Source organism: Xiphias gladius, chromosome 13, assembly GCF_016859285.1.
Source record: "Xiphias gladius isolate SHS-SW01 ecotype Sanya breed wild chromosome 13, ASM1685928v1, whole genome shotgun sequence".
Lineage (NCBI taxonomy): Eukaryota > Metazoa > Chordata > Actinopteri > Istiophoriformes > Xiphiidae > Xiphias > Xiphias gladius.
Window position 1 is genome coordinate 1,020,506 of NC_053412.1, and position 25,749 is coordinate 1,046,254.

At 42.8% G+C, this 25,749-nt stretch overlaps 1 protein-coding gene across 1 annotated transcript in view; it reads left to right on the forward strand.

Annotated features, from left to right (window-relative positions):
- The first annotated feature begins 21,935 nt into the window (after positions 1-21,935).
- The window catches only part of LOC120798130 (zinc finger protein GLI2-like), an 88,400-nt gene continuing 84,586 nt past the window's right edge, over positions 21,936-25,749 (forward strand). The window contains exon 1 of the mRNA XM_040142188.1: positions 21,936-22,030. The gene's annotated coding sequence lies outside the window, so the exon portion shown is untranslated. The remainder of the gene's footprint in view (positions 22,031-25,749) is intronic.

Sequence of the window (25,749 nt, forward strand, 5' to 3'; positions counted from 1 at the left end):
ATAACAGACAAAAAGGACTTGATAAGATGGAGATTTTTGCAGCGTACACACAGTTATTGTCACCTCAGACACTGCAGTCGGTGTAACGTATACGTTGTTGTGGTATACAGAGTGCCTGACGTGTTGAGGAGACTCTTTCATCCCTGCAGCGTTCATATCATATGTCACAAAGCTCAGTCTAAGCCGGTGCAGCGATAAGGTCAAACGGCAGCTTATCAGCGCTCTAAAAAAAATGCTGCCGCGACCTTTACACCCAGCGCACAAAGCCACCAATCAGGACGTCCCCGGCCTCACTTCTCCCTCTGGCTGAATGACACGACAGGGCGGGCTGCCGGCCAGACATCGATGACATGTCGGAGCGGCGTGTTGCAGACGCAACGGAGCACCGCTTGTCATCAAATGCATCTATCTGAGAGAGGGGACGAGAGGGCCGGTGGCCTGGCGCTGAAGTTCAAAGTGACCCCGTGTGATTGTGATTCATCACTGCCGCGGCGTGGGAACAGAAGAAAAAGATGAGGGGAGAGGAAAAACAAAGGGAACCTACTGACCTTTTCCTCCACACACACAAACAAACACCTACACCTTTCACATACATCAACTGGCCCAAAGACCCATTCATAAACACCTACGTCGACACAACTGCCCAAGGCTCTGGTAGCGTCCCTCAGAGGCCGAAATATTCATTACACCAACAATTATGTTAGCAGCATAACATACTGATGATTAAGCTACAGTATTCTTAGAGCTTTACCGGTGGTGGAGCTAAAAATGTGAAGTTTGTCTAGAGGCCGGTGCTAGATTAAAGGTCATGGGGTCATTAAAGTCTCAAGGGTTCTTCCTCTGGGCAGCAGGAACCTGGTGATTAGATTTATAATATTTCTTGTGCAACGTTTGGCCCGATGATGGTGCAAAAGAAATGATTATTATACATCATCCTCTCCATGAATTTTATCGAAATCCAGCCACATTTTAACTGTAAGTTTATCCCTTAAACATGGACATTTTTGCTTTTTTAAAATCAATTTTCTTTGCAACACGAGTCTCATTTTTCCTGGTTCTAGCACAGTTGCCTCACTGCCTTGTTTTCAACATATAATCATTCAAAGGAAAACAGACGCAGATCATTTTTAGTTTTTCTCTGATTTCTGATCAGCAATTAGAGATTGTTTATTATACAATAGGTGTGATGAAACGATGAATGTAATGGTTTGCCCCGAATGTAAACTGTAATCAAATTGTTCTTCTAATGAAGTCATTTTTTAAATGAACTCACTGAAGTTTGATTTTCTTAAAACAAGGAACATGTTGTATAATCCTTTCAACCTGTTTCTGATACAAATCCAGTATTTTCAAAGTTCAAGTTTCATTTTTATCCTTCTGGTGCACTAATTCTAGTGTATTGTCTCATTCTCTTACTTGTTTTAATAAAATATGGCTGTGAGATTCAATTCTAGAGAGAAATGTCTTGACCAGATGGAGATTTTTTGCAGCGCGGAGTGTCGGTCAAGGGGAAATGTAGATAACCTAGAGAGGGTGTCGCGAAGACCCTCAAGAATCCTCTTCTGCGGCGTATGAATATCCATCACTGATTTTGATGGCGGACTGGCCAGTTTTCCGTGACACCTTACTCTGGACCACAGTTTTGGATTGACTGGATGATGTCATGATCTTTAGGCCTTGCCATGAGCGGGGGCAAAAGGAAAAGACCTAAATCTCCACAGAACACTGGCAAAGCAGGAGAAAAAAAACCCAGCTCGTTATTTATTTGATATCTTTGTCTGTGTTAGAGCCGTCTCCGGTCATCTCCCAGCCATCCAATATGTCCACTCTTAACACAGGAATGCGTATCGCCCCGCTACATATTACAGTCTTTTCTCAGCTCGGGGTCCCACCGCCTCATTTCCTCGATCCCAGATGGAGAGGAATTCCAGCCTGCCTCTGCGGACGCACGCACATGTCAAACCACAAACGTTGCGGTCGCATGCAGCTTAGCCACTGGCGCAAACGGCCGTCCGAGCATTCGGCCATACAGGGGTTTAATGAAAGTTGGGATAGATGTCAGAGGGGGTTCAGAGGAAATGCCTTGATCTGCGGAGGCCTGTGCTGAATTATGGGCCGGGGTCGGACGCATCTGGAGACTGAAACAGACACATCTCCCCCCCCCCGCCTGAGACTGCACGCGGCCAACTTCTGCAGACGTCCAAGTGGACGGATGATGGCAACGCCGGTTCCTCTCTCCTTACACAAACATGTGCGCTCCACTTTATTGGATGACATTTTTCAGACGGAGATTCCTCTCGCATGCTGGAATGCAGAGGAATCCTATAACAAGCTTTCACCAAAATGAGACGGACAGCGAGCTGCTAACAGGACAGCTGCAGGGTCAAGTGTTCCGGATAAAGTGCACATGATCTTTACTGAGACAAATAAAACTTGTGATGAAGGTCCAGGTGTCGCTGCGAGCTGTGTACATATAAAATGTCTTTATTTAGAGTTGAGAACACATGATTTAGCAGTGAAGCTCCTTTATTGGACAAACTCTAAAGAGGAGAAATTGTGAATTTCCCACTCTCGAGTGCTTGTAGGTTGTTTGAAACTCCTTAGCATTTCATGAGAAATCAAAGGCTGTAAGTACTTCCTCATTTCAGATTTCTGTTGGAAAAACTATATTTGTCATAATTCATAACAGAGACGTTATTACTGACCAGAAGCTGAGCCGCTGTTTATAATGGAGCTCAGTGGGCTGCCGAGGAAGGACCTCAGACCCAAAATATTTGCAGGCAGTGGAAAGCTCACTTGGTCTGCTGCCAGTCATTCCTAATTATTTCCATATTAATTTTCTCCAGTCTCGCTTGTCTGAGCTGCAATAAATCTTTTCTCCACTCATTGCATTTCTCCGTTTCCTCACGGCTGTTTAAGGGTTATATGTCATCTGTTGTAAAAGTGCCATGACCCTTGACCTTAACAAGCTCTGCTACAAATTGCTTGCAACAATGACGATTTAAGAATTGAAACTTACTCTGCGGTTATTTTCCATATCATTTGAGACGACTGCATCAGCTACAGTAAATGTTTTTGCAAGTGATTTTGAGTCCAGCAGTGAACTCAAACATAACTTTGGACAATATTAACATATAAAAACAGAAATGCAAAAATATTGTTGTTAAAAAGTCTGTAATTTCAGCCCCTGAAGCCTATTTTCTTAAACGTGGTAAAAACCTGCCTGTGCAGTAATATTTCCACTTGCCTCCAAAACAAACTGAGATTTTTCAAGTGTTTTCTCAAATCAACTTTCATTTTTCTTTACTTTTCTTGTTTGATGAAACCGACACAGGTTTCCAGAAACCCCTTGAGGCCAGCCGATTTGTACTGGAAACAATCTGAAATATTCTTACTGCACCGGCAGACCGTTTCTCTTTCTTCGAGAAAATGGTTGTAAGGGCTCAACTGCTGATATTATTGACTTGAGATGCTAAAATGACCCATATTGACCTCCTTTACTTCTAAGGCTTGGTTTGGTTCTTGCCAAAAGCAAAAATTTTCTTTCCCCTTTTTTTTCTAAAAGAACACAGTCCTCATCTGGAACTGAAGAGTCAGCAAGATGCCAGCCAACAAAACGTTTTCACTTACACATTATTTTTCTCGCTTTTCAGTCAAGGTGAGGACAAAATCAATCACACCTGCACACACCTGAAGATGATATTCGCTCACTCTAAAGCAACCACCCTCCTACCTAAATACGATTACAATCACACAGGCCCAGACAGAGAGGCACGCACTCTCCACACGCACCTTCCCTCCCTTCTCACGTTCCATGTCCAGTCTTGTTACAGTGAATACAAAGACTGGAAATATCATTGATCACATGGCGGTCGATCAGCCGCCTCCTGAACAAAAGCTGAAACTGAAACACGGCCGGCCGGGAGTGGAACAGGCGCCAGTCAGAGGGCCACGGGCCGGCCAACGGGTACTGGTTCGGTGACTTGCCCAAGGGCACTTTGACTAGATTTACGGCAGCTGCGGAGCCATACGTCAGTGTGCCTGTCACCTTTAGGCCGCTGAGGTGGAGACTGAAACCCGGCGTTAAACTGAGGTGGGAGAAAGCCCCTGAGGCACCTGAACTGCTGACACTGACTGAGTATAAGGCTGTTTAAATCCACCTGGAACTGAATTCCAAGCACCATAATGCTTTTTTATGCTTTACTACCAATCATGTACACTTTACAGTAGCTGTGACCGTTTTCCCATTGCTTTTGAAACTTGTTGGACTTGGACAACACGTCACCATCGTGTCATTTATTTCTGTCAAAATTGACCCTATCGCTGTGTGGCAATGTATGTGAGAGAGACCGATTCGAAAAACCGGCACAGATGAGATGCTGCGAGATGGTGATTTTATGAGTCACCGAAGCTTAATCACTTCCCCCATAGAGTCGCGCTGGCTAGTAAAACCAGATTGACGAGCATTCTTGTCCAATGAATGACCAGCAGTGAGAGGACGGGGTTTATTTTGCAATCATTTTGAACAACAACGTGTTCATAACGTAATCAGCACATGATGAGAGACTCCAATAATGCAACACATGTGCTGTGATACATTTTTATTTAGCTATTTTGTAATACTGTTACCAAACTGCCCAACTTATAGCCGGACGAGTACGTCGATATATGGAGAGGTCTAATTTTTTTTTTTACATCTAGTGCCATTTTTCTCTTGATTCTTGTTCTCTACAATCTATGCATAAGCAGCTATGGTATGTTTAAGGTTAGGGGAAGATTGTGGTTACAGTTAAATAAGTAAGACAAAAAAATGTGTCCAAACTACAGGGATACAGAAAGAATAAAAATGGACTGTGCTTTTCTTTCAAGGAATTTGCCATTTCCCCTGTAATTATCAGAAAATGACATAAACGTTCTAGGTTATTATTCAGAAAGGATTAGAAATTACTGACTCATGACACAAAGTGTTAACATGTGGTCATACTAGAGGGCATCCACAGCAGCAGCGCCTGTCGTCACACTCGATTCATGTGATTTACATTTGTTTCTTATTGTCAGTCACGGTGGTTGAAATGTTTTATTTGAGGATATTAGTTGAAATTTTGTAGACACAACGGACGTTTTGTTTTGGTGTTGAAAAGAGTAAAACAGTGTCTTGTAATTGCCCAAACAATGAACAACAGTAAACAAACCAACCAACCAACCAACCAACCAACCAACCAACTGGAAGTGACTGCATTTACGTAAATGGAAAAAATGACCCGGACACAGAGATTGTCCATTACCATGTGTATTTTGACGCAGATCTTGATCCAGACAAAATTTTTCTACACTTCCTACGTATCACCAATAACAGTTAACATTTACAGAGGAAGGTGCAGTTGTGGTGGAGGTCTGTGCACACCGAGTGCTTTCTAGCTCCAAAAATGGGTCTCTCCGCAGTTCCACTTTTAAAGCATTTTGGATAAAATTCATCCAACAAATGTTGGGCATTTACGGTGTTACTGTGATGGGCAGGGGATCAGAAAAGTCATCAACCCTGCCCCATCCTCCCAGGGCCAATGGTTAGCGATATGCAGCATTAATATTTAAACTAATCCAAATTTTGGCAAGGCGTCATTAAAAATGTATCCAGTGTGGCCTGTAGCAAAAATATGGAGCACTGAACACAATTGTGCCGAGGACAATAAGTAGAACAAACATGAATTTAAAGTCACAAAAGGGGTAAAGATTATTCTACTACTCCTTGAGAAGCTCACACAGTTTCTGACTTTGCTCCCATGAATCACATGTTCCTCCCTCTGTTTGCTCTATTGCTTCCTGTCATGAAATACAAAACAAATCTCTCCAGCTCCGCCCATCTCTTCAGCTTCTCTTCTTTCCTCACACATTTGTGCATCATACTTGACCACAGAGGGTCACAGGGGTATTTCATTACATCTGCCGACCCTTGACCTTTCCACTATTAGTTACATGTAATGGTCACGCAGGAATGGAAGTTTATTTTTCTGCCGTTCTCGATAAAAGTATGAGCTGACGGCACGGAATTAAAAGAAAATGCTGACCTTTGGCAGCCGGGTCTGAAAGAAGTTTCTCCTAAATATTTAATGTGAGTGATGTCCAGAATGAAACCACACACACACACACACACACACACACACACACACACCGACAACCCTCCTGTTCAGTGATGGATGAGGCAGACGGCCATGTGATACACTCCCCCGACATGGGACAGTGGCCCGGGGTGAAGGCTGCCACCTTCCCCTCCTCATCCTGAACCACACAGAGTCAGGGAGGAAAAAAGTCCCTCCTCCCAAAATGTTTTATCAGAAGCACAGGCCGTTTACACTTTCCATATTAAAATGATTGGAAGTGTGTTGAGGATGCCAGTGGAAAAGTCATGAATATTTACTCTTGAAAAAAGAAAAAACTGGAATTAAGAGACAAAAAAAATATCTTCTTCAACCAAAGGTGAAGTTTGAAACCTCCGCGCCTCCTCTTGATGCTAAGCACAGTTTCCACAAGCACATCAACAGTGTTACACAAACAGCTTTGTACTACGTAAAAATGGTTGCAAAAATAAGAGGTTACTTATCAAAACCAGACATGGAGATACATGCTTTGTTCTTGCTTTTGTAACAACTGTAAGACTGACTCATTAAACCCGAGTGTGTGTGTGTGTGTGTGTGTGTGTGTGTGTGTGTGTGTGTCTATAAAGGTCTAAAGAGCCTTGCTCCACCCGATACATTAGAGAGGCTTTAAAACTACGAGCCACTTGGACCTCTCAGGTCATCTGGCTCTCTTGTTGTCCCAAGGGTCAATTGAAAATCCTTTTCCCCTTGTGTATAAAATGTGCTCTATCAATTAAGCTTTCCTTGCCTTGTCCAAGTATGTATTTATGTAGGCAAGATGCAGTTCACCGGGGGGAAAATCTTCCAGCCCATTATTTGAATCTCTGTCTTTTTCCCCAAATATTTTACAGTCTCCAATTTGTTTTCAGTTTTTCTTTCTGACATAATCTGCATATTTCTTTTATATTGTGAGAACAGTTTTATCACATACAGATAACGAATAAGCTTTTCTCCCTGCACACTACACTGTATTCTTTGTTACTGTGATCCCCTGAGAAAAAAGGAGAAGGAGAAAAAGGAAGGAGGAAGGAGGAAGGGAACATGAGGAAGAGGAGGGAGAGGAAGAGAGGAGGGTAAGTTGGAGGGGAGAACAGAAAGGAGGAAATAGAAGAGGAGGAGAAAAAAGGAGGAGCAGACAAAGGAGAAGCTGTTAAAGGAGAAAGTGAAAGAGAATGAGGAGTACGAGACGAAAAAGGGGAGGACAGATGAGGGAGGAGGAGGAAGAGCAGAGGATGATGATGCAGCAAAAGTTAAAGAAGGGGTTGTGTTGCAAAGCCTTCACCTATGTGGTGGGAGAGGACGGAGAAAAAAGGAGGGTCAAGGTCAAAGGTCAGAGACAGCCTTCATGTCAGCGAACAGTGCGTGTGTTTGTGTGTGTGTGCGTGCGTGTGCATGGAGGTAAATTATACACCTGTCACAAGTAAACGGTGGGGGGGGGCATCCGGGGTCATACTGCAATTTGTGTTGTCATCTCAAAAACATCACCACACAATGATGCCCATTTACATCCCCTCAACACCCCTCCACACAGACACACACACACGCACACACACACACACACACACACACACACACACACACACTTTTTCCCAGGACAGCCAAAGGTAACTGTGCAGATGCCGGTTATTGTCAGGAAATGCAACGAGAGCGAAGATACTCTGGTTGAATTTCCAGAGGTCAAAAGGTCGCCCTCCATCCCTACCTAAAGATATGCTGACTTTTTTGCAGCGTTTCCTTGCTATTAAACTTAGCCATGACGGTGGCTCGCTTACGATAGCTACTGACACCTTCATTAATTACATTGCATGGGTTTTCCCCACAGGAAAATCTGATGTATGCACATGTGTATGTAAACCACATATTGACAAAACCATACCCAGGCCCATTTAGCAGCAGTCCAGGAGCTTTCCATCATATCCTATATGATAAATTGATAATTCCACGACGACAGGGCAAACTCCGCGCACCGATGAAGATCACGTGATACGATGAAAAGCTCCTGAAGAGCTGCTAAATGGACAAAGTGTTGAGGCTGATTACTTCAACTGCTATTTCCAAGGTCAAGATTGAAGTTAGCTCATACATTTGGTCATTTTTATGCACGTCCAATATGCAGTATTTCTACAGATACATATATTCCTTAACATACATTTTTATGACATAAATGCTGATATAATTTATAAATATATTGGTCCCTATACTGCTGTGAGGCGACAGTGCTAATCACTGCACCGCTACACAAACATCCCAGGCTCAAGTATTTGAAACTGCATGTGATTGGTTTTATGTTTCTGATAAATAGAGACGTTGGCTAAACGAAAAAAAAGTTGATTACCTTTCATTTTTTACGGTTATGTAATTGTTCATATTGTTGATTCAAATGTATTGATGCCCTTTTTAAAAATATTTGAGATATATGTATTTTTATCTTTTATTCTTGATGTTTGTATTTTCTGTAACACTTTACATCTCTGTTTTATAGAAAACATATCTCAGGTAATAAGATCATTTCATGATTAACAATAGTTGCAAAACAAACTGAAAGCTGCATCTCTTTATTATCCCTGTGGACTTTATAACTAATTCATATTGCACATGTTTATGTTAACAATTATATAGCAATATTTAAAATATATATATTTTGCACAATATATTGAAACAACACATATTTGAAATGCACATTTGCCTACATAAATATTACTGTATATGTACATTTCTGCTCAAATTAGCACATGTACTTTATAGTACATGAGAATGATATATATATATTCATATACGTATACAAGCATCGTCCATTGTTTACTATGTATGTTCATATGTGGCCATATATCAGATTCATAGGGTATTCAATAAGGTTTATCTGTTGTTTTTGAAGAATTTCCCTTCATGTTGCTGAGATTGATCTACTTTCTTTCATAAGAAACCCTTCAGAGTTTCAGACAGATTTTATTTCCGTTGTGAGAGTGAGAGTGAGATTTAAGAGATGAAAGAATCTAATATAAATTTCCAGGATGCACTAGAAGTCCTGTTCAGAGGTCTGAGAAGTAATCTAGATTTCAAGTTCAGTGTCCTTCCAATAAAGCTGAGTTGGGAGTCGTGTTTTTCGGCCCACAGCTGGTTACCGACCTCTAGTGGCCGAAGCTGCTGATGGTCAAACCCGAATTCATCTTTCTCTGCCACAAGCCAGAACTGATGCAAATGAGATTTTAAGAAGTTTCCAGTTCCTCCAGCAGAGCTGTTCAGCAACAGGGTGTAGTCGTACTGGTCATCTCATCTGGTGCATACGTCGCGATTGTCAAGACAGATGTATAATCCAGAGTTTTAAGATCCTGTCTCATGCTATCGTAAAGCCCGGTGCGGTTTTTTGATGTCTGATAAACCTTCAAACTCATGGATCTATCACTGGAACTGGATCCTCTGCACCATATTTCTCATCAAGGTTTCTAGCTACGCTATGCAGCAATGCAGCTCCAATGCTGTTTTTAGTCCAAGCGTGACCTTACGAGAGCACGGGGCTTCATCAGCTATCCCTCGATAAATCAGCGTTAAATAATAGAAACATCACATCAATCTTGCGTCTCTCATGTGTGGGCCTGTAACACTGAAATAAGGCAGAGGACACCCACTGTTAATAAATCCACAGGCGGGTTTAGCTGTGGGGGCCCTGAGCCTCCCATGAACCCCCCTCAACAAGTGACAATGAACGGAAGCTGCCCTGCTGCTGCAGATCGAGCGATTCCCAACGCCGGAGCACAATGGGGCCAAACCTGCCTTCATCCCTGGACTCTAATCTCCTTTCTTTTCCTCCTTCCCTCCATCTCCCTCCCTCTGTCCCTCATTCACAGCCTCGGCCCAGACGAATGACAGCCCACCATGCGGTACGTTGGCACAATGGTGCTAATAACATGGCAGAGTGTCCCCGCTCCTCCTGTCAAACAGTCGTGGTTCCTGTCCTGATAAAATGGCTGCTGATTGAAGGGCTTCTCAGAGAAGGCGCTGTTTGAATGAATGGTCCGTGCAAAGATCTAATTATAACACAATGCAGCAATTACTGCTGTGCTGTATGTGACAAATGAACAGTTAGACACTCGCATATATAGGCAGGTATGTACCCACGAATACACACCAATCTAAACAAAGGCAGGCCGCGTGGCGTACTCACGATCAGAGCTGAATTTGGTGCTACACTGTGGAGCCCCGTGGTTCCCAAAGTTGGGTCTAGGGAACCTGCAGGGGTCTTATCGGGGGTTTCACGAATGACAGCTTAATTTATCATAAGATCACAGTAGCCATTCAATGTATAAAATGTTAAAAAGATAAAGAAGAACGCCCGACATGATTACCCAGATCCCAGCGTCTTGTCTCCAGATGTCCTGGTGATTTCGACCAACAATCCAAAACCCAAAGATATTCAGTGCACTGTGATTTTTCTGTCGATTCAGGAACCCCACTTCAGATGGTGTTTGGCCATTCTTCACTATATCATATGAAGCATGTAAGAGCCCCTATGATAAGAAATGTTATCAGTTGAAGGGAGAATGGTCACGTTTTTCTCACCACTTGTCCAGTACAATATTTTCTTTTTAACAAGTTCAAATCTCAGTGCACATCAGATGAGAAGAATTGCAGTGCAGGTTGGAGTTAATTAAATGGCGTTTGAAAAACTTTCACAAGCACGCAAGTGTAAAGAACTTTCTGAGTGCGCAGGGAATCATGTGATTCTTTGGGTGAAGTGAAAGCACGAAAATGTTTTATTGCTGTAATGAAGCTTTCGCACAACATTAAGGAAATACTGCCCTATGCCACTGAGATTTTACAGCTTACTGTAGGCATAAAACTCATCTTTGCCATAGGAAAAAGCCCTAACTGGCCAGAAAAGGATGTTGGAGCAAGCCAAAACAGTTACCACTCCAACGCAGGCCTCATCTGAAGTAGCTCTCCAAAAAAATAAAATAAAATCACCACAGAGACCAATGTGAACCAAACCCCAATGAGAACGGGGCGATGGGACTGGTCAGATGTGACGGGACCTCCACGAGGGGAACCCACTCTGCACTTGACATTCATCTCCTCTCAGATCACTTGAGTGTGACTTTCCCTTGGCTTTGCCCAGCGTGGAGCCCGCAAGTCCTCGACGACGGCGCTGACATGCATTGTTGGTGTGTCACTGGGTTTTGGAGAGGGCCACGTGCGTCCAGTCGGCTGAGACAAGTGCTCCCATACATGATGTCAGACATGAGAACGGACGGTCTCCAGAGCAAAACACACTCCCATCTGCAGGGCTTCGTGGGCACAAAGAGACTTATCTGAGAATCGGCTCAGGGACCGTAAGAGCCAGCTGCTTTACGTGCTTTGTGCAGAGAATGACGTCTCCGTGTTCTCAGAAAGCCAACGGGAATTTACATTTTTAGCGTTCTATGCGGCTGATGCTCTCATACAGAACAATTTGTGCAGGCCGAGCGCTCGAGAGCCTTGCTCAAGGATACTTGAGCAAGAAAAATACTCAGTGGCTGAGGAATTTGTAACCTTCTGAATGCGGGATAATCTCTCAACCAAGAAGGCCACACTGCCAGGCAGTTAAAAAGTGGATAATGGGGGAAATCATTTTAGAGTAAACACATGTAAATGCTGTTTACCCACGTCTCAAATTCAGAAATGCCGTTTGTGCGTACTTCACACTTGTTGGTGCGCTCAAACTGAGCTCCCTTCGCAAACTGAGATGATTGTTTTGTCCTCTGCTGGAGAGTTGTATCCCCATGTCAGCATCCGGGGGGCGACCATCAATCATCCGCCCAATCATGCTACACCAAAGTTAAAAGAAACGAAGCCTTCGTGCTGACGTTACCAGGCATAAACACTGACCGGAGCAGCGTATGAGGCAGAGGGACGAGTTAGAGATGGGAGAATGGACATACTGTGTGTCATTATCTGAAATGTTCTGCGTCAAATAAAACTCATGGATACTCTGTATCTTATAACCTGTATTACCACGACATTACAGCATTACATTGTTAGTCCACAATGGCCGTAGTTAACACATGTAAGTTAGAGGGTTTCTGCAGAGCTGACCAAGTTAATTTTAAGCCTTTTTATAGACCTTTTTACAACAACACAGAATGCCATTAAATTCCTATTGCTCAGTCATACTGGTATAGTCATGCCTCGAAATATTTACCATGTGCATGATTATTGACATTTATTTTTGTGCTCCCCTTTTGTTTGTGCTCCCCAGCTGTATGTTGCAATACTTATTAGTAATAGTATTAACTCATCATTAAACATGACCTGAACCTGGATGAGCAACAGAAAACAAATGGATGAATGAACAGATCGATTAATCAATTAAAAAGGTCCAAATGGAAATTTTGCATTAGTCAGAGGCCTGGGGGTTTTCCAGACAGTTTTTGCTAAAATCTCAGACGAAAATATTTTATAACTAGTTTTACACTTTATAACTAGCCTGCCTAGGGCGGTGACAATATTTAAGACCTTTGTCACTGAAATTTAAGACTTTTTAATAACTTCTTGAGGTAAGTGAATTCAGTGCTTTTTAAGACGTTTCACGGCCTGCACGTACCTTGTTAAAAGTACTGTGTTATGCACTGACAGACAGATGTGAGAAAGAAACGGAAAAGAAATGGAAAGAGTAAAGAAGGTGCGACTGAATGAAGAGTACAAAGGAGGAAGAGAGACCGAAACCTCCTGTGGATCTGGTCAAACTGTAGGGTGACAGCATACAATTTACTGAACCTTCAATATTATTTGCTGATGAATCAGCTGAGCCACGCCGCCCCTCTAACCAAACCTAACCACCATGTCTTTGGACTGGCGGATCAAGTGGAGCAAAAGGAAAAAAAAAAAAACTTACTCAAGTATGAAGGTATGAAGAACATACAAACTCCACAAAGAAAGGCCCCCAGCACAGGCTTCAGTCGTGACATTTTAATTTGTGACTGGTCAGAGCTGCCTCATCCTCGTGGTTCTTGAAATGCAGGAGAAACAACTGAAATGAAAAGTTTAGCTTCTGAGCCAATTTTTTTTTCTTTTAGAAAAAGTCATTTAGATATTCATGGTGTAAATGGAAAGAAGGAGTCACATTGCATGTAGGCATCGTGGACTTGTCCGCACCCTTCCTCTGCTTCTGTGTTCATACAAGGTGAGAACAAAAAGAAACGAGTATGCATTGTACTTATTAAATTTGGTGATTTGCAGGCCAAAAGATATCTAGGTCAAAACTGGAATAAATTTCAGCTTCAAAGTTCATTTTTGACCATTAACCATCTGCTGAAAACGACCGTGTGACAGTCGAAAGCTCAAGGACAAGTGAGTAAGTGGACTTTCAAGTTGAGGTTTTACGTCAAGATGGAGGAAAAGTCCAAAAAGTGCTCAGAATTATAGAAAGTTTACATCTGCCACTGAGCCGCACTGGTGGAGAGAAGATTGTAAGTGAAGTTTGAGTTAAGATTGTTTGGTCACACTTCTGTTTCAAGAATGAACTTTGAAGCATAAGTTTTAAGTCAAGGTGGACGAGAAGTCCTAAAAGTGCTTGGAAAAATGGAAAAGTTTGAACCTCTACAGCTCCATGACAACTGAGCCAACTCCAGTCACTGGCGGAGACCATGAAGACTCCCCTTACTGGACCTTGAGACAAGAACTTTCCAGCTCCAGCGGCTGTTACGTGGAGTTCAGACGGGCATCGTGATCACACATGAGCTCAAATGAGCAAAGAGTGCAGAGAGTGATGAACAACCTCAGGCCCGCTGGGTGTGAATGAATCTGTGTCATCAGTCAGTCAGACAGCGAGACGGGCTGGGACGGCAGGGGAGTCTGTCGACTTCATTGTCCCGACAGAGGCTGATGGGTCCCTAAAAGACTGACAGATTTCACTTGGCCTAGGGCCAGCAGACAAACACACACACATTTACATACAAGCGGCACCCTACACAGCATGGGAACTTTCGGGGCTGCTTGTTTCGATGAATGGGCGACGGAGGCGGAGGGCAGATTGTCAAACTATTAGTGTCAAACACAGGATTCAAAAATCTTGTCCCCCGCCAGTTAATGGAGAAACAAACACTGCAATCATTTATTTTTAATTGAAAGAGACTGAAGTGTTCGCCGTAAAGCTGTAGCTGATACTCTGAACAGAAAAACACCCTTTTTGTCGTCTCGCATCATGACATATTAGATATAGACGGTAACCGATGGGTTACTAGGGACAGCATGAGCATGGAGTAAAAGTGAAAAACCCTACTATCCACAGTAACTAATGACGGCTTGCCAGGCTTAAAATGGTCTCGTTTTCAGATATAAGTGCGTGGGAAAGAAGTTGGATTATCTCCTTTTGTGTCCCTCGGAGGATCGGAACGTCGCACTGAACCTGCTCCTCCTCCCGAAATGAGACAGGCCTCACAGACACCAAAACTAATGGTGCGTTCAGGCGCTCCTTGTCAATTTGAACAATAAAACATTATGCTTGTAACCATGACGTAGCCTTAAAACGAACATGAAAGTGTAAATATCAGTGACAAAAATGCACGACTTTACTGGAATATACAGCAATATAGTCTAAATTCGCCAGTGATGAAGACGTTCATTGCTGTAGTTCATATGACATAATCTTCCTGTGGCTCCTTCCTGGTAAATGCAGTGTAACATTTCCTGACATTACGAGTTGATGAGGGCGACCTGAACACTATGTGTAACAACTGACTGACCCACAGCGACACGGGGGACAAAACAAAGGGATGTACTGGTTGAATCCAACAAATGTGGATGTTTTTCTGTAAATCTGGACTCAGACGGCCTTGTGAACCTGCTAGGAGGTACCTGAAATGAACTTTGGAGCATGCAGTCCCCGAACTGGGACAGGAGAACTTTAAGAGACCTGTCACGACCGACTTTTACACCTGCAGCAACGACCGATTAAAAGCTTAATGTAGGTCACATCCCAAGTCAAGAGCAGGCACAAACTAAGTTCCAAGTTCGTCAAGTTTAGGTTTTAAGCCATTCGAAACAAGTCAACGTGAAGCCACAAGTCCTTGAAAGCAAGCCCAAGTCAAGCCTCAAGACATCTAAGACCAAGTCCAAGTCAAGCCTCAAGACATCTAAGACCAAGTCCAAGTCAAATCTCAAGTCCTGAGGTCATGCCTGAATTAGGTTTCAAGTCAGGACAAGACCAAGTCAAGTCTCAAGTCCTTAAAAGCAAGCCTGATTCAGGTCTCAAGCTTTTTGATTTCAGTCAAATTAAGTCTCAAGTCCTCTAGGGCAAGTTCGAGTCAAGTCCCGAGCGTCTCAAAGCCAGTTTCCAGTCAAGTCTCAGGTCTTTGAGGGCAAGTCAAAGTCAAGTCTCTCAGAGAAATCTCAAGTCAAGTCTCAAATCCGGGTAAAACCACGTGTCTCAATAAAAAAGTTATAGTCAAGGAAACAAGAACGTATTCTTTTGTAGCTTTTTAACAGAGTTTTACATATTTTGAAAGCATAAACAGAAATATTGAATACTAAAGGATTAGACGTTTAGGTCAGAACTTGAGACGTGAACATGTTGGCACTCAAGTCAAATGAAGTCTCTAGAAAGTCGGTAGTTATGTAAGTCAAGTCTCAAGCCGTCATTTGAGTCTGACTCAAATTACACCTAGCTTAAAGGCGATTTGTCTCAAACTGAACGCAGCGATGATGGGACAAGCCGTTCCTCAGATTTCGCAAACACTCCGAAGCTTTCAGCTCTGACTCCTGACGGAAGGGAGCTCGGTGTTGAGCTGCAGTCAGAAGAAAGCAGGCCTGTCGTCAACCTTGACCCGCGGCGCTCTGCGTTAATGAAGACCAACCTGTGGTCTCAGTATCTGCCTTTGAACCATATTCAAAGAATGTCGCTGTTCAACCTCTTTCACACGTCGCCTTTTCCTGTTTTTTTGACATTGATGTCGTCGCCCCGCCCATGTGGAACAACACTGAAAAAAGGGGCAGAGATGGGGGCCGTATATTAATCTGCTCCCCTGTATTAAGGTCAGCGGAGCTGCCCCGCAGTCACAGCAAACACAGTGGAGACTCGGGTCTAAATCAATTTACTTAGGAAAACCTGAGGTCACTGAGGGTTAAGTAAGAGGTGGCGGCGGGGGGAGGGGCGGGGGGGGCGGGGGTGCTGTTGTTCCTCCATTCACCATATCTGATTTAATACGCATCGGAGCAGGGGAGGCGAGGGAGGAGGGGAGACGTAGCAAATAAACTCAGCGGATATTAAAGGTCAAAGGGTCGTCTAACATGTGTTTTCTGAGACAGACTTACTGAAGACTAAAGCAGATGAGTCACAGCTGAAAACCGAGGTGGCACAGATGTGAATCGAGTCAAAAGCGAGGCCCGTTTTTACCTCGCACCATCTAGACTGGTCACACAGGTCCGGCAGCCCGCAAGGTACGCAGTACCTCCGTTCAGTACTTACAGGGCAACATCCCGAGTTTAATTTTCAAATATATCACAGCTCAGGATAAATGCAGCTTCTTACAGCTGTTTTGCAGATACACATAGTTTGGAAAAAGTCACGATACTGTTCTGGCAAAACTTACAAACTGCTACTCTGACTTATCGAGTCAATGTGTCTTTTTTATGTTCTTACTAATCACCACGTCCATTTACTAGCTTTTCTCTCAAAAATAAACTACTGTTGTTTTATTCTTTTGATGGCGTGTTTCATTTGCATTGGTAAGCCACGTGTTGCTACTGTGTTTTATTTTCCCCCCTTGCTTTCTAATGAATCTTTAATGAAATCCTCACTGTGTAAGTGTTTGATGCGTTAACCGCAACATTTTAGGGGCTGATCTGGCTCGACGACGACGACGAGACATGTCGACTTCTAGAGCAAAATTTAACCCCAAACATTAGAAACTTGTTAAAATGACATGAATTTTAGTGTTGATGGAGCATATTTCCTATTTTGATGGATAACTGATCAAACACTGATGATGTTACATCCAGTAGGAGCTCCAGTGAAGTTTGATGGCAGTAAGAGTTTCACTGGTCTAAAACAATCATGTTTCCTGAATTTCTTACTTTTTTCTTACATTTACCTATTTATTTGAAATCTGTTCTTTTTGTTTCCTTTCTCTGTAGCCATTTTCTTTGCTGATGCAAAAACGTGGATTTGCCACCTGAGGAGCGATAAAGTTTTCATATTTTATCTTCTTCTAAACAACCGATTTTGGTGTCAGTCCCTCAGAGTTCAAGAGCGAAGCCTTTTTTCTCTGATGCTCAGCAATAATACAGACAGAAAGCCATGAGAGAACAAGAAACACAGACCATTTTCTTCACCTACAACTTCTGAATTGCTCAGGGAGACAAGTATTAAAGATATAACGTGTTAAAATCTAATATAATACCTTTGGTTTTAGACAGTGACATCTTCAGTGCCTTGCTCTGGGGGGCTTCAACGGTCTTCTGTGTCTGCCGATGGACTGAAGCTGTGAACTCTTTCCCCGTCCACTCTGACGTAATTGAGAATAAAACCCTAATAAGGCAGATTTCCCAGTTTTTCCCACACTGGGGACAGATACGGACACAGTAACGTCTCACGAGCAGCCGCAGCTCTGTGGAAGTCATCAGTATCAGATGGCAAGATGGGGAAAAGGTTTCTCACGCAACAGTTTTAAAAGATATCCAGTATTATTATTGCTCCGAGGTAAGATTATTTCCATATGGCGGCGGTACAAGTGATACCATCATTTGAGTTATGATATAACTTCCGTGTTTTATTTTCATTTAATTCTAGTCATCAGTCATTCACACCGATACAGTCTATGATCAGGCTGCAGATGGTCTTTTTTTTTTTTTACTTTCCAGGGCGTAAAAGGATCAGAGAAAGCTTTTTCTGTCCCCGCTAAAGCTCCACGGGTCAGTTCTTTCACCTAGAAAGAGCTGAATATTTTACTGTTTGAGAAAACCAAGCACAGGACAGGACAGGCTGGATTTTGATGATTTGTTGTGCTAGAGAAATGACATTTGTATATATGCACAAATGTCACTTTTAAAATTCAAAAAATAATTTCGGATTCTCAAAGCGCACCAGCAGGTGGCGCTAAGGGGTCGCAAATACTACAAGAAGCATTGGGCTCCTCCTTTATGGTTTGTCTTGATCAAAACAAACAAAACCGATTTTTGTCCAGTTTTCTTTAAAAATCAACAAAATAAAAGGATTTAAAAAATAAATCATAATATCCCTTTAAGAAAAAAGAAAACTTTTATTAATCTACCATTTTTTCTCCACAATTATTTGATTGATTATTGGGTTTACAAAATGTCAGTGCTTATTAATAATTGGTCTCTTTCTGGCCATTAAAATTAAAAACATTTCACAGCATTAACCTTCAGTTTAAAACCCAAAAAAGAGCAAGTTTACTTTCGCAGGAAATGAATAAAAGCTGAAAATCTTCCCATTTGAGAGGCTGAAACTGTTTAACAATTTAAAAAATAATTCGTCCATCAAAAAAAGTTGAAGATTAATTTTAATCTGATCAACTCATGAACTAATCAACTAATTACAACAGTGAGAAGCTGCTTACACATCAATGCATCAGTAACAATCTGATGATATAATATATCACTAGTACCAGTCGCATGGGGCATTTCTCTGCATTAAGTACTTTTACTTTCATACTTGAAGTACAATTTCCTGATTATACTCACATAATTTTACTTCAGTAACATTTTCAGCACGGCTCTTTTTCTTGTAATGGATTACTTTGACAGAGTGGTATCAGTACTTTTTTTTCCCAGACTTCCAGTCTATAAATAGTCACAAGAAATGGAAGAAAAATTAAGTCAAATAGTCAAAGTTGTACTTGACTACAGTACTCGAGTAAATGTACCTATTTAGACTGAATAACTACTTAATACACATCTTCTGCTTATTCCAGCTTTTCAGTTAAGCTACTGTTTATAATCTTTATCACACAATACACAGAGAGAGTCATCGAAATGCATTTTATCAGGTGGAAATAATCCAGGTGTGTTGTGCATCATTGTAAACACATTTCCCTCAAATGAAAATTAAGCCTGACGATATTTGGTACCATTTTTATGTAACTTTTAAAATAGAGTTATATACAGTTTGTCCACCAGAGTGTGCTGTTTCAACTAGGTGTCCAGCTCAGTGCACATCTCGGTCACAGCTCTTTAAAAATTACCAGTTTAAAGGATCCTTAGCAAGACATGGTAACGGTCCGGGATCAGTCAGGCCGGATCTCAGACCCAGGTTCAGTAGCTGAACTTTTACTGCAAAGCCGGCAACAGTTTTTCTGATCTCCTGCTGAACTGTGAGAAAAAGCCAGCAAATACACTGAAACAGAAGGAGCGGTTTTCACACTGCGTTCATATTAAACTGGAGATAAAGTCTGGGCTCAGAAACCTTTTAAATTAGGGAAGATCAAACCAAATATCTGTTAAGGGGAAAATATCGGCTGGTAGTGTTGAGGTTTTCTACGTCAAGCCCATAAAGTTAACGTTGGTCTTCATCTCCCACTTCTGTTTTAAACAAAGGTTATTTTGCCATCAGCAGCTCTTTTCTATCAGTTATGTATTAAGTGTGCTTGAAGCAAAATTTGCAACAGCTGCTGCTGCTGGTTTCACTTTGGACTGACGATAAACAAACGTTAATCTTCCTGCTGTTGCTCAGTGCTCAGGTTAACAGGCGATTTTAAGACACAGTTTTTTGTGGCGTTGTGAGTCTGTGTTGTTGCTTCCTTGTTTGTGGACATGACGCAGGTAATAACCCGACAGCAGTGGAACTTTGTCCGTTTTAAGGTTATTAGTTTGTCAGTCACCTGAAAACAGTTAGAGGTGCACAAAAAAAAAAAAAAAAACGGACTAAAGCTGCTGTACAAATAAAGTTTGACTCACCGACTGATTCAGTTGTGTATGAGTCAGTGATTTAAAAAGGACCGTCATGTTAAGCTTTTAAAGTCAGGATACGCATTAAGCTTAATGCACATACGTGTTGCTGTTTACAGAGTAAAAGCCACGAGGCCTCAGACAAGAGATACTTAATCTGCCGCGCAGGTAAAAAGACTAATTCCAATCTAAAAGCAGGGTTTCTGATGCTGAACCCTGTGGTCTCGGCTCTATCTATCCTCCAGAAACCCTTAGAAAACTGGTCTACTTCACGCTATGGAAACTTTACCGGGGGGAGAGAAAGACATTCAGAAGCTGAGACGCTGATATGAAACAATAAAACCCAGTAAATACACGGTATTCTTGTTGGTTGAACTAGTCCCAGAACGTCCTCACTGTCCCTGCATGAGATCCAGCGTCTGAGACGTGGTCGCAGCAGACCGAAGCTGCCACTAGGTGTCAGCATTTCATCTGAAATGAACGTCCCCGGTCCTTTGCTGCTCCTCAGACACACACACACACACACACACACACACACACACACAGCGGGTCCGAAAACCACCGGACCGCATCGGATTGCAGCTCTTTCAACGATCCTGGACTTTCAGTTAATACAGCTGTTACACATGTTCCGTGCGGGTCAGGACTCACACTCTTTAAATCAGTATTACATCCATGGTATAAATACTCAGAGTGTATTAGAGGTTGTGCGCTGACCCCCCCCGACCCCCGTGCTCCTAAATTCCCGGTTAACTCCCAGGAGGTCGAGTGTGTCACGATTCCGTCGGACCACGAACCCTCTTCGGGTTAAACCGCTGGAGGCAGTGACCTCGGAGCAGCTCTCAGATATTGGTCATATGGTAAAAAACCGGGGGAGAAAATGTCAAATTGGCCGAGACCGGAAAAGATCACGCTCAGTCCCCCGAATACAGTCGGAGAGAAACGCACCTGACCGGAGAAAATGGGGAAACTAAGCAAAGCACTTGGCTGACTACACGGCTTATTGGAAAAGAACAAAAAGCCTCATTACTAAATGATAATCGATATGTTTGATCGATTTAAGCTTTTGTTTTTAACAGGTTGGCCGGCTGAAATTGTTTGAATGTTTTCCTCCTTCTGGTGACAAAACATGCAAAACTGCAGAAACGAGATGTGGGTAGAGATGATAGAAAGACACGGAAGGGGCGTCAAGACCGTATTACTACCGATAACCGATAATCGATGAGTGATGGCCGCGGAAACACAGAATCATTTGTTTGAAACTTAATCGATACTTTTGAGCCAGATTTTTTTTTTTTTTGATAACTTAGTTTCCCTGCAGCCTTGTGCTCATGCTGAACCTGTAATCAACGAGCCACATTAGGTTATCGATCATTTATATCATGATATTATTGACCCGTTGATCATCAGGCATCCTCTCGGCGGTGATGACCGGAAGGGTTTGTCCGGTCCGTCCCGTCTGAAACCTGAGACACAGAGACAGGGTGAGGGGGGGGGGGGGTCAGAGAAGGAGGGGAAGAAGCAAAGTGTGGGGCGAGGGGTGGGCGCGGTGAAAAACGGCGCATCCCGGAGTCTCCAAAGCTCCGCAGCATCCCCATGAAACAGCCAGCGGTGAAAAAGTTGCGTCTGCTCACTTCTCACAGTCACTTGTCCGGCTGTCGTGCGCGTTTTAAACTCCACCGCAGATGCGGGCAAACGCAGCGAAGTGAACTTCTTCCTCCTCGGTCCGTGTCCACGCCGAGGGCGCAGACTCATTTTGGGAATACTTTTCCAAAATACGCGCTCTGCTCCGTGCGTCGTCCTGTAGATGGGATTTCATGTTTTTTTTTTTTTTTGCAGGGGATTTCTGCACCGTGGTGCTTTTGTTTTGATTTTGTTCTTCGTTTTTCTTCTTCGTTTTTCTTCCTCTTCCTCGCTGAGAGAAAAAAAAGTTTGACTTGAACCAGAGGGAAGGAGCGAGACGAGGCTGAGAGCTGTCCGGACAAAACTCGCTCGGGACGAGACGAGGGGACACCGGGGTGAGTTGACCATGTGCTCGGGGGAAAAACAGCGGAGCTATGGAGCCTGGTGATAAATACAAGATTATCAACTTCTGGCAACATCGTGTGACATCGAAATGTTCTCTTAGTGCTTTAATTAAGTCGTATCCTCCATAATGGGTCCATCATGACACTGGTGCTGTTCTATGTTCTTAATATCACTATAATGATCCAACAACATTCTCTTGATTCACTTTCAGTTATTCCCTGACTCCACAGCTCTGTGTTCTTTAAATCTTAACTGATATCTCTACGACGGTCCTCAATAATCAATAACACTCAACAATATTCTGCCTCCTCTCGTTTTATGAAATTCGGTGGGCCTTTATCAACAAACAGCACTTTCAGGACACACTGAACGTATGAAACCGGGGAACTCCTTTAGAAATAGTCATTTTGGGCTATTTGAGGTTTAGACTGATGCTGGAATTCCAGGAATTTGCAACCCGATATTTAAGATGCTCTCTAGTAAACCCGCCTGCAAAGTAATGATTTTAAAGTTCTTCACAGGTTGAGAAAAGTTCCATTTTTCTCTTCTTATTTCTCCCCAGGATCCTACTGCGTCTTTTCTCTGAAATTCCAAAAACCTTAATCGTATCTTTTTTGTCAAAGTATCTGTTTTCATCGTGAAGAGACACTAAAATAAACCATTTGTGTGGTTTTGCAGAAGAAGTCGGGTTTTATCACTCGCAGCTTGAACCGACTTCCCCTGAAACAAGTACAGTTCGTGAAAGCTCGTTAACATTAAGATTAGAGCCCTTTAATCGACGACGGAAGTTTTTCTGCAGCTGCACATTAGTCTGCAGAAAAGTGGTTTCTGTCGTTGGACATCAAATCTCGGTCAATCATCACAATATTCATCATTTAAGAATTAAAGTAAGACAACAAAAAGATGCCTGTCTAAAAAAACAAAATACACCAGGCTTGTTTCCCTCTCTCTCAGAGATTTGGGGTTTTTTTTTTTTTCTATTTTAAATACTGAATGGCTGGTTGCATTGATTTGCATCAGAAAAAAAGTTTTAGTGCATTTACTATTGTGCAGAATGAAGAGTTCCAGCAGTCAGGGAGCAAAGGGGACTGAAAAGATGTGAAGAAATAATGGGGCCCCTCACATTATTCAGGATGACACGGGGGCTTCCCAAACCTGCGGTGGGGATGTCACTTTCATCCTGCGCCGAGCGCCTTCCCTCGCTGTCGTTTTCACACGTCTCCAACCCCCGCGTCCCGTTCGCTCGTCGTTAATGACCACCTCTGATTCTCTGGAAAATCTGTGGCGAGTTTAATGGCTTAAAAAAAAAAACGCGGGGAAATGATGGATTCGGTGCAAAGAAAGAAAAGGGAAAAGAAAAGAGTCTGGCATGCAGGCGGTTGCAGGGCGCGATAAATGTGAATTGGAAGTGAGTAAAACGCCCCGCTGTGAGGACTCAAAAGTCTCTTCTCCCACAAAACAACAAGTCCACACCAATTACGCCGTGTGGCCCGGGGCAGTTGTTCCTTGTGGGTTTTGTGGAGAAAAGAAGCATCGGTGGCTTTTACACAAGCAGGGGAGTAAATCCACTACACCTAAACGGAAAAAGGCTCCCTGCATCTTTTAACATTTACCACCAAAACCTCCAGACCTGCTTAAACACACACATTCAATTTCCAGGAACAAGCGGAGCAATGACGGATGACTGAGAAGTTCTCATCATTTATCAGAGATATGTCAGCCAAAGCTTGGATTTCTGTTTATTTCAGCCTTTTGTTTCCTGGGTAGTAAAACAAAAACAAAAAAACCCAGTAACCAATAAATAAGACAGAAAACCAGCAATGAACCAGCAATGAACCAGCAATGAACCATTCCCATTTGAGAAGCTGGAACCAGCAAATTTTCTGGGCATTTTCCCCTAAAAAATGTCAGTTGATCCGTCATCAAAATTGTTCCTGACTAACTAATCACTTAATTAACTAACTGCTCCAATGGCAACTTGAGGTGGTAGGACAACGTAAAATTCGACCTCTCACTATAAATGTTTAGGTTTACTGCAGCATGTGAGAATGAAAAACTCAGATTCTCACAAGTTTATTGTTTCTCCCCCAATTTAGCACCTTAATTACCCAAAGTTGTTGGGTGATTTACTGAGTAGTAGATGGACAATTTTGATAAGAGAGTTGTCGTTTTTAAGTAAATATGCCAGATGTTCACCGGATCCAGTCTCTTAAATGTGAACATCAGTTTTCTATCAGTGTAAACTGAATATCTCCGGGTTTTGGCCTGTTGGTCGGACAAAGCGAGACATCTGAAGACGTCTTTTTGTGCTGTGGGAACTTATAATGGACATTTTTCAAGATTTTCTTACAACGAAATAATTATTCAAACGTTTGAAAAAGTCATTGACGGATGAAGTGACAGACCTAATCATTAGTTTGCAGCCATTTATCCATCCTCTTCTCTCTAATCTGAAATGATCTTCTGATCTATATTATCACTATTTTGTAAAAAAAAAAAAACGTGAGTGTGTCTTTGTACTTCAGCCTTTGTAATCACAGTAAAATTCAGGCCACACTTCCTCTGGGTTACAGCTGTTATGGATTTATGTTCAAGTGGATTACACTGTTTGCTTTTCTCGCTGACCCCTGCTAATCACCGGCAAACAGGTTCAAAAGTTAAACCAGGATCAGATTATTCTGACAGTAATGGACAGCCGGGACACATGGGGACAGATTGATGAAATAAAGAGAACTAGAGACGTAGTTAAGTTCTAAACTGCTAAAGCCAGATCATGTTAAACGGTCCTTTTTTTCTCCAGAACCCTCACGCACACTTTCACCGAGCTCTCAGGACATTTATTTTGAGAGTTACTGTGAAACTCCGGTCACTTTTTCCACCAGATCTTTGATGACATGAGAAACTTCCCGAGACAGAGGAAAGCAGCGATCGGGCAGCAGCAATTACATATGATGAAAACCGAGCTGTTTTTAATGCAACACCATCGCACACTGAAACACACACTCGCAGACAGACCAAGAGACATCAGAAATCAAAGGTCCGGGGGCCGCTGGGGGCCTGTAGCTCTTCCTCTTTGCTGTGTACATAGAGCTCTTCGGGATCGGCTTTGATGCGTCTGTTAATTAACCCCTGAAGGGACAGCAACATCGCCACGCTCAAACCCGACAGCCGCTGAGCAGGAGAGTCGACGTGTGTGTGTGTGTGTGTGTCTGAATTTGAAGGGCGGATGTGAAGGATGCCCCACGCTGTGAGGAGAGACGCCCGCGATGACATTTTGACACGTTGTGAAAAGGAATGATCCCAGATCTCAGAGAAGTGTTTGGCTTTCTGCAGAGGGACAGATCAGCTTTCCCATCCTTCACTGGGGTCCGTTTGATTATCACAGGGCGGTTATCACCACATCTGATAGCTTTGCCGTGTTCAATGAACGCACCATGCGGCGCAGAAGCTGACTGGCTGCCTCGTGATGAAGAGCCTCGGCCTTTTCCTCGTATGAGAAGCAGCGAAAGCGAAAACAAGCTCTGAAAAGCTGCCAAACCGCAGAAGCATCAACCGGGCAGAGCAACAAACGGGAAATAGCTTTGTTGTGTTTTTTTTTTTTCTTTTCGTTTTTTTTCCTTACCTAAAATTTTTTAACATGTGGCGTCCCTGCGGGGCCATGTGGTATTCTTTAGCAATCAATCCACCCGTGGCCCCGTCTCTCCGTGAG